The sequence below is a fragment of the Diprion similis genome, chromosome 6 (genome assembly GCF_021155765.1).
Source record: "Diprion similis isolate iyDipSimi1 chromosome 6, iyDipSimi1.1, whole genome shotgun sequence".
NCBI classification, from domain to species: Eukaryota; Metazoa; Arthropoda; class Insecta; order Hymenoptera; family Diprionidae; genus Diprion; species Diprion similis.
In genome coordinates, this window is record NC_060110.1 from 15,696,621 (window position 1) to 15,709,886 (window position 13,266).

Sequence of the window (13,266 nt, forward strand, 5' to 3'; positions counted from 1 at the left end):
TTTTTTTAACGAGCCCGAATCTGAAAAGATATTTTTAACTCAAAAAATTTGTATATCAGTTAGGTACAACTTGGACAGTGATCTCAAGAGATGCGCCATCACAAAGGCTCTCGGGTTCGGAGTCGTTCGGTATATGCGCCGTGCCGCCATTTTGTTACTAATTTCAATTAATAAAATTTAAAAAATTTCTAAAACTATAAATAATAAAGCGCCCAAACTCAAATCGCTCTGTGTTTTCATTTTCTTAAAAAAAAAAACAAAAAAAAAAAACTCCTAAGAATAGGTATGATTTTAGACCGTCTAGCCGTACTCATCCTTAAAGGGATATTCCATGCACACGCGTGATGGAGCAGCTTGAATTTGTGCAACTGCGGCGTGATCAGTCTCTTACCGCCAATCTAAAGAGGCTATCTTTACTTTCCGGGAACTGAATTAGATACTCCGAATCCTCTTAAATTGAATTCCTGCTTTGACGATTTGTCTCTGTACTGAGATTTGCCGCGGGGCAAAGTTCCACGCAGGCTTTTGACAATGGAAACCCTTGAAATCCGAAATGTTCTAAGACGGTATGAGTCAAACATCAAAGGACATGTGATACGTGTCTTTGATGCTTTGATTTGATGTCTAAGAATCAAGCTGAATGATCTTATGCGATTTAGAATCATTAGAAAATTATGGCACTCTGGATGTTTTACGGAACGACTGAAACCTAAGACAAAGTAATATGTTCACTCGAAGTTGAATCCCGTTTCCCATTCACATAATCTTCTCGAAACTTGTGCCGCTGCCAGATGTGGATACGTGTATCTATGGATTCCTATATCTTTGTAATGGGCTTGGATGTAGTAAAGTCCGCGAACATTTTCCATAGCTCTGGGTTTCGTGGCTTGTTCTTCCATTGTATGGACGGAATGGACTTTGCAGAATTTGCCGACTTCTTCTCTCGCTTCTATTTTCTTTTAATCCAACTTTAGCATAAAGCCCCTGTTCCACTCTACTCAACCCAACCTCGAAGATTCGATGATTGCTTTCTTACGTCTCGTGTATCCCTCTTACAGATAATATCAGAGATGAGATGCATAGACGTTGCAGCTTTCAGCTGAAACAAGCTTTCTTACCTTCTTGGTGTCAACTCACGACACGTATTCACTGCGAGCTTGAATGGTCTGAAGTTTTTTCACTTGTCAACATGTGTGTTTTCAATTATTTCTCTACCAGTCTATTCACACGTGACTTAGTCTCTCTGTACGATTGAAGCTACACCGGAATTCGATTGTTGATTCGTTTTATAGCTATATTCTCGCGTCTCGGTCAAATGGAACTAACGGATACCGAACTGCCGCGTACGTAATTGATTGAAGCACCGCTCAGCGTATCTCCAAGAAATTTCATCCTGCACCTCCCTCTCATCTAATGAAAATCTATCGTTTCTCATCATTTACTTTTCCTCTTAAATATCTCTCGAGTATCTCGAATCGAGAAGATTTAATGGTAGTGGTTCGTATTACGGTTCTCTCATTACCTTATAAAGCATTGATCGTATAAAGAATTGCAGGAAAAAACACCCACGCAGGATATTTCGTTCTTCGATTCGCTTCGTTTTGCTGCCACTCGGGGTATGGAGTGGAAAGAGTTTTATGCACGTAAATGTGAGTAAACGCTACGTGTTTACGCCCACCGTTCCCAGAATCAATTTCGAGCTCCACAATCAGTTGAATGTGATACTGCGTGCTTTTGCGAAAATAAAAAACACGATAAATGCAAATTGCTATTGATCGCGTTCGTCGATCCATACTATTCCCTGATTTTGGATTGACAGTGAGCTATTTACGGTGGATGATATCGCGACGAAACTCGTGAAAATATGCGAGATCACTGTGACTGAAATACAATACTTGACTAATTCTATTTATTTAGTAACAAGTATATTTTGTTTATCTTTACACGGGATGTCTATCTGAAGGTATTTGTTTGGGGAATCAGGCGAATCAAGCTGCATGAATATTTCAACATTCCCGACTTTCTCTCTCTCTCTTCGTATCGCAGATGAGTCGGGTGACTCGGATGGCGTGAATCCCCTTAAAATTCGAAACAAAAATATCTGCATTTCATTCATATTTACATTGGATACATTATACATATTCAAAGCGGAAAATATCCTGTCAAGAGTCACCACGATTCGTCGATTTTAAAAAGTTCGTCACCCAGCTTAAACTCCGTTACGAAAATAATAGGCGGTATCCCAGTTTATCTGTGGCTCAACTTCACGTGAACTCGGGGTTAGTTATATCGGTATGTGATCTCTCAAACCCCGAGTGCCCAACTTTTCTCACACCGTACTACGCCAGATCAATATAGAAAACAGAGATTTAACAGCCCGGTAACGAAGAACGTTTTCAGTCGGCTGAGCATGAGGCTTCCCAAATAGGCAAATCAGAGAGACAGAGAGAATCCAAGATTTCATCTGTCTAGCGACCCGGAAAAATCACGCCTTTGTTCATCTGAAACTCAACTGAAATCTGTATACAATACAGATTATACAGTGTACTTGATCATCAAATTTGACAATCTCGTTTTGTGCGTAAAATTCATTAATTACGACAGATTGATGCCAAGAGTTTACGAGATGTAATTACGAAATCCTTCTCCCTCCTCTCTGACTGGGGTGAGAGAAGAAGAAAAAGAAGTAAAATAAAAAGAAAGGCCGTAACGACAGAGTTTGATAGAATGTAATTGAGGCGCAGGCATACAGTGCGAATTCGAAGTGTCGCCTGGTGCGTTGGAGGGTGAATTTTCAACGGATTCGGCGATCGCCAATTTTATTTGAACTTTCGACAGGGCACAATTTATCGGCACCCGTGATCGTATCAATGGACTTCGAGCCTGTGATTATCAGCGCGAGGTGAATATCGTTAGTGAATTTTTGGACGTCTCGATAATTATTATCTCGCGGGTCCCTTTTTATTCAAAGCAGTGCCGAGGTCATTGTCTATTTTAAATTCACCCACCAGATCAATCGAGGTCTCTTTTTTTATACAGACTTTCAACAGCTTCAAAAGCTCACTATATTCCCACGAATAAGCGCGACATTGAATACTTAGTTATTTGATTAGTAAACGAAATCAATATTACATATTGTGTAAATAGAGTAAACAATCTCCGGCTCGCCTACAAAAAGCGAGAAATAATTGAATTTATAATCAGCAATATTCAATTTTGTGGACAGGTCGAAACGAACTCGTATCGCTTTATTATCGTTCAGTATCGAGAACACTGCAACTAGAATCCTGTTGAATGAGTGCACATCCTATTCCTAAAGTTCCGTGCATGGGTTCCGATTACACATCGAGTATCGCAGTTTTAGAAAAATCTGTTCACCTTGATTTAGCCACATCATGCAAGCGCGTGTAACAATGAATTACGCATCGTGGATACGAAGAAAAAAACATCGGCATTCATCGCAATTTTACACGTTCTAAAATTTTTCAATCAAAGATTCTGACCAAATAGTTAACTACTAAATGAAAATAGGGAGATGAACCAATAGGTCCTACTTTCTAAAGCCTTAAAATTCGCTAACGCTCCACCGTTGGAATGACAATCAGCTCAGGTCATCAGGGTTGATTAAACTTTCGATGGGTGCGTAGTTCTGCATAATTAATTCCGTATTAATGCGCGGTGGCAAGGTGAACTGCGCCGTATCACGGAGACAGAATTCGGATCGCAGAAGCTTTTGAAACTATTCGCTATGTATAGAACTATAGGTATAAAAACTATAGCAATGCTTATAGTTTCTGCCGAAACTTTCGACCTGTGTAAGAAACAGTCGCAATCACCTCGTGTAGCTCTTGGGAGTGAAGTTCATTATCCAAACGATTCGGTGGCCAAGAGATTTTCCACCCAACGGAGAGAGAGGCGAAGCAATTTCAATATCTACCTACCGAGGGTCGCGAATCGCTTCGAACCGTGCAGACATTCCGCTACATCCGCTTCTTCACAGTTTTATATCCATTTGCCAAATGAACTTGCAACGCTTAATTTAACGCGTTACTGTTCCGTCGTTCGGTTCTTGCGTTTCCAACGCCTACACGCACTTCGATCGATCATTCACTCCACTGACAATGAGGCAAGGCCCCTTTGAGTTTTGGATTTTTGGTCCAGCCCGAAGCGCAGCGCCTTTGCCACTGACGTGAATCCATCATCCGGATAATCGGCGTCCTGCATGGTTTGCCCGTCCCGATCCATCCTTCACAGGACCTTTGTTACAATCTATTATCGATCGCGTTACCCGAGGATTTCTTGCTCACTGGATATACTGTATAATGTACGAACGCATCTTATTTAAATACAACGTGTTTTTTTTTTTTGCTTCTATTCTATCTCCTTGGAGAAAAAATGTCTCGAAACGCCCAAGTTTTTCGTAAAATGAGTTCAGACTTGCCCGCCGTTGCTACTCCCGTATCAACCTGGTAAAGGAATTCGAATCTTGCAGGCCAATAAATAATCCCACGCATTTCTGAATAGATTCAAATTCTGAAGACAGAAGCTCAACATTAGGCTGAGTTTAGATTAAGTTCACCTCTACCGATGGTATATTTAATTTAAGAAACCAAATCATTCAATGTGATTCGAATGACATGATCGGGAAGGTGTTTGCATCGATAAATGAAAGTAAGGATAGTCACGAAATTCATTAGGATCCATTAAACCATGTTTAAATCGCTGCCAATTTTCGAATGGAAATTATTTTTTTCTTTTTTTTTTTTAGACTGCATGTCGCTGTAGAATCGATTACTACCTTACGTAATGCTGTCTCTGTGTGAGTTAATTGTAGTTGCTGAAGAAAATAAAACAATTTCACTTATATTTGCATTCGCAATAAATATTGAATGTATATTTAATTCTACAAACTTGTCTGACTCATTCGACCATACAGGAAACTTGGTGAGGGCCGTTTAGATTATAATGGGAACTTGAACGAACGAATTGAAAGTACTTAAGCCTCCTGATACGAAGCAGATCTTGTGATCTTGGTCAAATACATCGGATGTAGGTATAGGAAACGTTGAATGAATTGATCGAACGAACTAAATCAGTTAAAAGTCTCCACACTAAGCCCTGGGTGAGTTATCTGCTGGATTTTAATACTCCTTGGAAATAAGAGATTTCCAGAATTTTGAATGGATTAGCGTAGGGCTTCTACATTGAGAGTGTATACAACTTAATTCCAGTTGAAATAGCGACGTATACCAGAATAATTAACTTCTGTACTATATATCAGTATCTATATACCCAATTCCAACCTTACAATTATCTAACGCAAAATTTGCACCCTTGCCTCACCTACCGTCGTAACTTGAAGGTGTAAGTCTCGTCACCTATAATTCACGCTCGTCGGGATTCTACAGCACCAAACCGCGGGTTCTTTGGCAAGAGAAACGCGACAGACAACCTGAATCAGCAAATTGTTTCACTTTGATGCGGGTTAATATTGTCGAAGTTACTCGGCTAGTCTGCAATTTGAGCAAGTATTATGGATCTGCGGGCCCTTGTGGCTTACGCATATTGATCCTTATCGCTTTTTTGCATTTCGTCCATATTCAGGCATGGCATGGCTATTGACACGGGCGCAAGAAGTTCAACTCTTTCAACGAATTCGCCTTCTTGGTTGGAGGAAACTTGTTTCAGAACGGATGAACTTCTATAAGGGACTCGAGTATGGCTCGAAGAATTTTTTTAATAACGCTGTTTTATTAGAAAACTTTTCTGTGACACGCTCTTTTCAAGTATTCGATATTTCGGCGGGTCATAAGTACAGTGAAAATGATGAGAAAGACGGCCTTAGATAAATTGAAAAAAGACCAAGTGTCAATAGAAGAAAACTTAACTTCAAACTGTTTGAATGAATCTTCTGTATTCAAGGCTACGTTAATTACAATGAGAAAGCTGACTTATACTTATGAGAATACATCGGTCACCAGTCATTCACACCTTAATCAGTTTTGCGTGAATAACGCGGATTTATAATGTCAGGACTTTACGTCCGGTTTCAAAGTTAAGAAAGGTGAGCCGGATTCGAGAGTATTACTTGATCGGAAGATCCTGGTCGATAAACGAACTCAATCATTCAGCGTCAAATGTTCCGCGAACAAGGGATTACAACTAATTCTTCAATCTTTTGGATCGAGTATCTTAACGTTAAACGGTTTTTCATGAAAATCCTTAAGCTGATCAAGTAATTGATTAAACGCTAATGAAATAACGCGCAAGTAAATGTGAAGTAGGTGCGTGCAGCGCCACGTTCACCCTGATAGACTCCATGCACGTGTCAAGATAGCAAACGATAAACACGTGAGGTGAAAAGATTTGAATTTACATACCTAAACGACGATCAAGTTGACATTGTGCTTTAACAAATTAAGTTAAAGAGTACGCGAAAACAATGGAGGAACGAAAATTTGTTGCTTCAGATCACTTCCAGCCGGTGTTTCAGTCTTCGATCCAACTCCCTTTGATGCCCAAAACATCCATCTTCAAATCCGCACACTTCGGAGGATTAGGCACAACTTTTAATCGGCAGTAATTAATTCGTCCTGTAGGATTTTAAACGAAGAATTGCTTGGCTCGTACTAATCCGTGAATACAAAATCCAGTCCCTTCGAATAAAATGCAAGAAACAAATGAACAACAACAAAGAAAAAAAAATTAAATTGGATTTTGGGAGGGGGGGGGGGGGGGGGGAGAGCAAGGTCTTAGTACAACTTTGTTGGAGTTTCGAGCCGATTCTCTTGTTCCGTGAAAATTATTTATTTATTTTTCCACCACGTCACTTTTACTCGCTGAGTAATTAAAGTTTCTTCAAATTTAATACCGAACTGCAGATCACGGTAATTACGATTAATCGTAACAATTTTTCGGTTGCAAGTCTGCTAATTCACACATTTCCTATACATAAGAGTTATAAAATGGTTATTCGTAAAGGCGTGGGCTTCGTAATATTTTTTAACATTTAAACTAATGTATACAACACATTCCGGTCAGCTGGCCATTTTCACGACACCAGTTTCAAAGTGGACGCGGTTTTTTCTACTCGACTTCCCTCAATTCATCCCGTGCACCTCTCGGCTTCGGGTGCCCTCGTGTCTATCGTCCAGAGACCGACATCGACACGTGTTCGCACGTTCGCGTTGTTTCCGCGACTGAACTTCGCCCGAGAGCTTTCAGGTACCGAAGCGCACGCGCCATTTGTCCAGCCTATTCGAGCTGGCTTCGTCTTATCGGGCTTAAATATTCGCTGCCACTTCCGCAAATACGAGCTGCCAAAGTATGCTACGTTAACTCGGGTTAAGAATACCGTCTGCGGGTTGACATGACGTGTTCCGTTTGCAGTAAAGGCAGATGAAATATTGCCACCTGTCATAATAACACACCCGGTATTAGTTCCGAACTCAAGCTTTGCTCATGGGCACAATCTGAATACAAAATGGGAAACGCAATGGTCATAGAATCGTTGTAAATGTGCTTTCGAAACTTTTCGACAGGTACAAAGCGTTGTAAATGTACTGTGGACATTCGAACAGAATTTTATCCGGCAATCCGAATTCAAAGGTGTGTTTATTGAATTTTCATATTTCAATATAACTTATTAAAATTTTCGATGGAATCGGGACGGCAGAGCAACCATTTCCATTTAGGATGATACAAATTTCATGAGGCTATTGCTTCTCCATCACCAAATCGAAGTTTTATTTTAAACGTGAAACGCGCGTTCAACGCTTACTTTATTTTCTGGAAAACGGGACCAATGAAGCCAATTCGCAGCGGTCTGACGAACCCTCTATTTTTTCACTTCGATTAAAACTTGCGTGCGATTGATCCCCTAGCGTTACAGTGGATATGTTTCCCATTAGGGGAACATGGTAATCCCCCCCACCAAAAAAACTAAATTCCGGTCAATCGCATTTGGGAAGTGAAAATCCAACTCTATCCAAATTCAAAATATAACCGCATTTCATCAGCCAAAATTGCGTTACAACTCTAGAATTTAGTCTCCGTGAAAGAAATAGGTAAAAGTGAAGGTAAAAAATGAAAATTGAATGTAAATATAAAAATTTCACCTTTCGAAAGACCATCTTTTCAGTCTGTCGCGATTTATCCACTTCCACGATTTCGCAAGTTTAAGAACGCTGAGTATGCTTCACGGGAGTGAGCTTCAGCCTTAGGGTCCAAGAATAGATTCTTTGAAAGTCTATCAGGTGGCCAAGTTTTCTCTCAAAGAGTTGCCGCGAAGTGTTCATCCGAAGTTCTTCACAAATCGATGTCAAGCTAAACCCTTTATAAAGCAAGATAAGATGAAGCCACTCTCTTCAATGTCTCAACTTTTCCTCGACCATAGACACGCGTGCAGCATCCACTGCCAAAGTGCTTGTCAACTCCCGCACTACTAGCTTCTATGAAAGGTGTTAAAAGCTTCTGCGGCAACATGTTTCCACGAGAGTAAAATTTTGCTACGATTACGTTGCAATTACGCGATACTAAATGAAAGGATATGTAATGACTGAAAGGACCGCTGCCAGTTTACGTGAATTCCATAGGTGAGTGAAAAATAACTTGTCCTAAAAAACATGGAAGTCACGTTGTCGTCGCTTTCCGGTTATAAATAAATCACGCCACGATTTCGTGTCACTTTTCAATTGCTCAAAATATTCGAGTTTTCAAATTATATTAGCCACCGTTACCAGCTGTTACAAATCTTCAATCGCTAGTATCGCAGTCTTTTACCTAACTGCGCATCTACCGTTGACTCCGATTATAATCGTGGGAGTATATCGCACAATATAAGCTGCCAATCATAGTTGGATAGACTGTGTTGAGAAGAGATTAGTGAATCGCTAAACGTGGGCAGGTTACGAGACGTCGGTAGATGGATCGATGTAATTAATGCAAAGCATGGTGTATAAGGCGGTGAAATTTCCTATCTAGTCGAAATTCGAGGAAGGGTAAAGATCAAGAGGAGGGATTCAGAGGGTCTGCCTTGATAAGGGAAAGCCTTCCTTAATAGGGAAAAGTTATGATCGACGTATGACAAAGGACAGGACGCAGAGGTCGTGCCTGCGAAGCAGGTAAACACCTGTTTTCCCAAGATTGTATTCTCGTGCGGTGGAAATAAAATTTTTAATTTTTCACCTCGTCACCGGTAGGATTATGGGATTTAGCGGATATTCTATGAATACTTGAGGACTAGACAACCTTCAGTTTATCAGACTATTCATACTAGTTTGTTGTCAAGACATGAGATCAGGAAACACCAGAAACCCAATTTGGGTTGTACAGGAAGCTGAACTCGTCGTTTCAACAGCTTGGTAATTGCCAGGGAAAAGGAAGAGCTGAGAGTTGTTCTTGCGAAATTTGGCGGAAACGTGAGACAAAATGCTTGAGGTGCAGTTAGCTGTTGGAAACATTCTACGCCTGCGAGTAATTACACGTACATTAAATCTATCCTGGATGCCTCGAGGAAATGAACCATTCAGATGGCATTGTCGGGCCGCTAAATAAGTCTGCTTCGCCAGAAATTTTATTCAGTAAGGTCGCGTTCCGTAGGTGATTTTAATGGATTCTTGAATCATCCGCTTACTCAGCCCAAATAATGCAGCGACGTTGCACGCTAGATATTACAAAGATATTTTATATTTTCAGTAGTATTAGATAAAAGTTTAATTTGCTCCTTCTGTCAGTTTTTTGCTTCGAATTCATCACAGACGACTAGTCAGAGTGAATTATGGTATTAACGGAAGTGAGACGTTTGATCGTTCCTCTGTCTCCTTCGCTTGAATAAATCGCTCGATGAACGTTTAATGAAGAAACCTTTATGACATATCTAATATAAATCGAGGGTAATATGCAGCTTCAGATATATGAGAAACGCTGCCTCTTCATATCTCGGAAGCTCTGAGACTTACGCGGAGACTCAGGAAGTAATATTCGCATATTCACTCGGTTACAAATTGAAAGCCTGTATTTACAGGAAGGTCTAATGTCGCAGCATAAATCATTACTCAGGTTTAGATGGCGCGATAAGCGTCGTAGGGCTTATCGTCGAGACATAAACGCGGGCACAATTCATCCCGTGTGTGACTATAAGGTACCTAAAGGGAGAGCCTAATATCTATTTAGCTTCACTGAAATCCACGTCGAAGAGAATTATCATACTGGCAAAGTGTCGAGCTTCCTACTAACGCTACAGGAGCGTTTAGTTTTCAACACATTGGATGTTGATGCGTATGGAGATAAGCAGCAATTATATGTATAACGCTTGATGTAGCAGTAATAATTAGATCGATAGTCGTTACGGCGGACAAAAATTAACGACGAGAATATTTTTAGCCCCTCTTAATGCAAAAGAACGCTGGCAAACGTTATACTTTTTTCACCGGAGCGTAAATTATTTTCATTTCGCATCGATGAATCCAGATTATTTCGGTGAACGTGAGAGTAGCCTGCAGGCTATGGTAGGTTTGTCGGTCGATTTTCAATCGTCGAGAAGAGCGAATTAACTCGCGTGAAATTGATTCCTCCTCATGTCAACGTGCCTTTGCTGCTGGAAAACCAAGGAGACAGGATACCAAAGAAATTGGGAAAAGCACAAATTGATAATCATTTTTACGCCAAATTAACTCTTCGCATTCTAAGGCTTGGAACTATTTACGTGCTACAGTGTTTCTTGCTTTTTACATATATTTATTGATTCTACTTAGGTCGTCATATACGTATAATATTTACATAGATCTGCATAACAGGGGTTGCTAGGTTTGCGTGAAATTATGGATGACTTACGTGCACAATTAAACTTAGCTCTTAACTAATTTTTTCTCTTTATACAATATTCGGCTTGTATAGATAATAGATGGTTTACCTCGATCGCTTTTTAGGTGTGAACGCTATTTTCAGTAGATTGACGACTGGAGCCTCCAGGGCGATGGAGATGCAGAAAGACAGGAGGTACGAAGCCACGAGATTTCCAAAATAGACAATGAGCTGAAATAACGAAGAACTTTGAATTAGATAATCAATAAGATATTTGGAGGCGAGGGCATCCAATGATTCTGCATACAAGTTTATGATCAGGTGTGGGTGAAGTGAAGGGGGACGAATGAAGTCATATATTACAGGTATAACGTATATCGCAGGGACGGGCGGTGCTTACGGCATGCAAAGGTCTTGGCGTTCTTGTAGCGAGGGTATAATATCCGATGAAATTACCCTCGATAACGGCAGAATGTGATTCCTCCGAAAAACTGGTTATCAAAATCGCATTATTCGCGAAATGGTGCAGTAAAGAAATAGTCCAGCTAACGCGAATATAATGATAAAGTTATTTGACAAATTTTACAAAAACAGGGTTAGAGCTTCCAAAGTCTCTGCGGGGATAAAGCGTAACCAGAATTTATAACAAGTCGTTTCTACTTCTTGGCGGTTTGCCTGTAACGCACCGTACAACAATAAATTACCTCGCCTGTCTTTGATTCTTTTATTAAAAAAGACTAAACTGAAAAAGGCAACATACTTGAAGAATTTTTTGCATCATTACGGAATCTTGATGTAGGAAAAAAAAGCTCCAAGATACTGAGTCCGTTTATCTTACCACCATCCCATTATGCAGATGTATCGGTCCGTCCATTTGTGCCGTGGTGATCACCATGATGATTGGATGGACCAGGTAAGCACAGTAAGTGAGTCTCGAGAGAGGATACATCAGTCTCAGGGACAGCAGACTGTCTACGACGGGCGCTGATCCGGTGCAACATTGTACAACAATGAATGCCACTGCGAGCGCCCATGCAGTATGGCCTAAGGAAACGTAAACTGAGCTCAAAGTCACCGTGATGCTGCCCGGGTAAAGGCCATAGACGACGGCGAACATGACGGAGGCGGAAAGCAGCCAGCCGATGACTTTGGCGTACTGTTGGAAAACAGGGGTAAGAATTAGCTCGTGATTAACGGTTTGCAGAATGTCCGGAAATCGATCAACTCGACTCACCAGAGGTGTTCGCAAGCCACAGTCGGTCTTGAACAGTATGTACCCAGTGATGGTGCCGATCAAGTATGGCCCAGCCCTAAGCCATGGTTTGTCGTAGAGCTCATCAAATAGGGCGAACGGTTCCTGAATTCTGATTAGGGAAATCGAATAAAATTAGTTTAATGGGGCACTTGGTGCCGGTAGACTAAAAGTGGTGTCTGCCTGTGCTATTCACTTGCCTGGCCACGTAGTCGTTTTGGTAAGCGACGGAGAAGGTAGTAAACCACGACGAGACGATGAGGAAAATCACGGAAATTGCCACGAATTTGAAATACTTCACCGACAGTAGAAGCAGGAGTATCCCCAATACGTAGAACTGGGTGTCGTTGGCCATGTACCAACTCCAGAGCATGCACTGGAAATTTTAAACGATAATCCATGAATCTTTCACGCTGGTGATTAACCTTTCAACTGACAAAACTGGGTCAGAAATGACCCAGGTGATTAATTAGGGAAGGAGGAAAAAGTAGTGCAACGCTTGAATAAATGGACGCGGCACAATGTCAACGTTTGACATTCCCAAATGGGAAAATGTGGATGAAGCGTACGCACGGTGAAGAAAATCTCTACTTTTTGTCGGGGCTTTGTCAGGTTACGTCGTGTTACGTGTAGGTATACCAAAATAAAACACCTCGCTTTACTGCGGGTATTATGAACGTTGTTAGCTTGTTACCCGACTTGACGCAACGCTTCAGGTGAACGTTAAAATCGTGCGAATTGCATCAACGTCGCTCTGCACGTTACCCGACTATTTTCATGGTCGAGAGGTTAATTAACGTGGGGACGATAATGTAATATTAGTGATATCTAATGAACGATTGATTAATTCACACTGTCGTGAATATTAACGAACGAACTGTCGACTAGGTGGCTGCAATGCCCTGAAACTCCCAGTGCCACTGTGGAGTCCAATTGTGAATAATTTTCCATTAACTCAACGGATCACACTGTGGCCAAATTACGGAACATTTAGCTAAGCGCCGTGGGGATTTAATTTCAAAGGCTTTGGAAAGGAAAATTTTAACGAGGCCTGGCTTCTTTTATACCAGAAAATACTACGGGACCGTTTGTTTTCTCCAAGGCTTTACTCTTGAATCGAATACGACGACGAAAACCAAGTACCCTGACTAACCACCCCGGATATAAGAGTTTTTCCAGATCGTTCTTCAATAATTAAATCCATTTCTTAG

General features: G+C 40.9%; 1 protein-coding gene across 2 annotated transcripts in view; it reads right to left on the minus strand.

Moving 5' to 3' along the window:
• Positions 1 to 6,689, minus strand: part of LOC124407630 — a 44,777-nt gene extending 38,088 nt beyond the window's left edge. For both annotated transcript variants that reach the window (XM_046883934.1, XM_046883935.1), the window contains exon 1: positions 6,381 to 6,689. The gene's annotated coding sequence lies outside the window, so the exon portion shown is untranslated. The remainder of the gene's footprint in view (positions 1 to 6,380) is intronic.
• Positions 6,690 to 13,266: the final 6,577 nt, after the last annotated feature.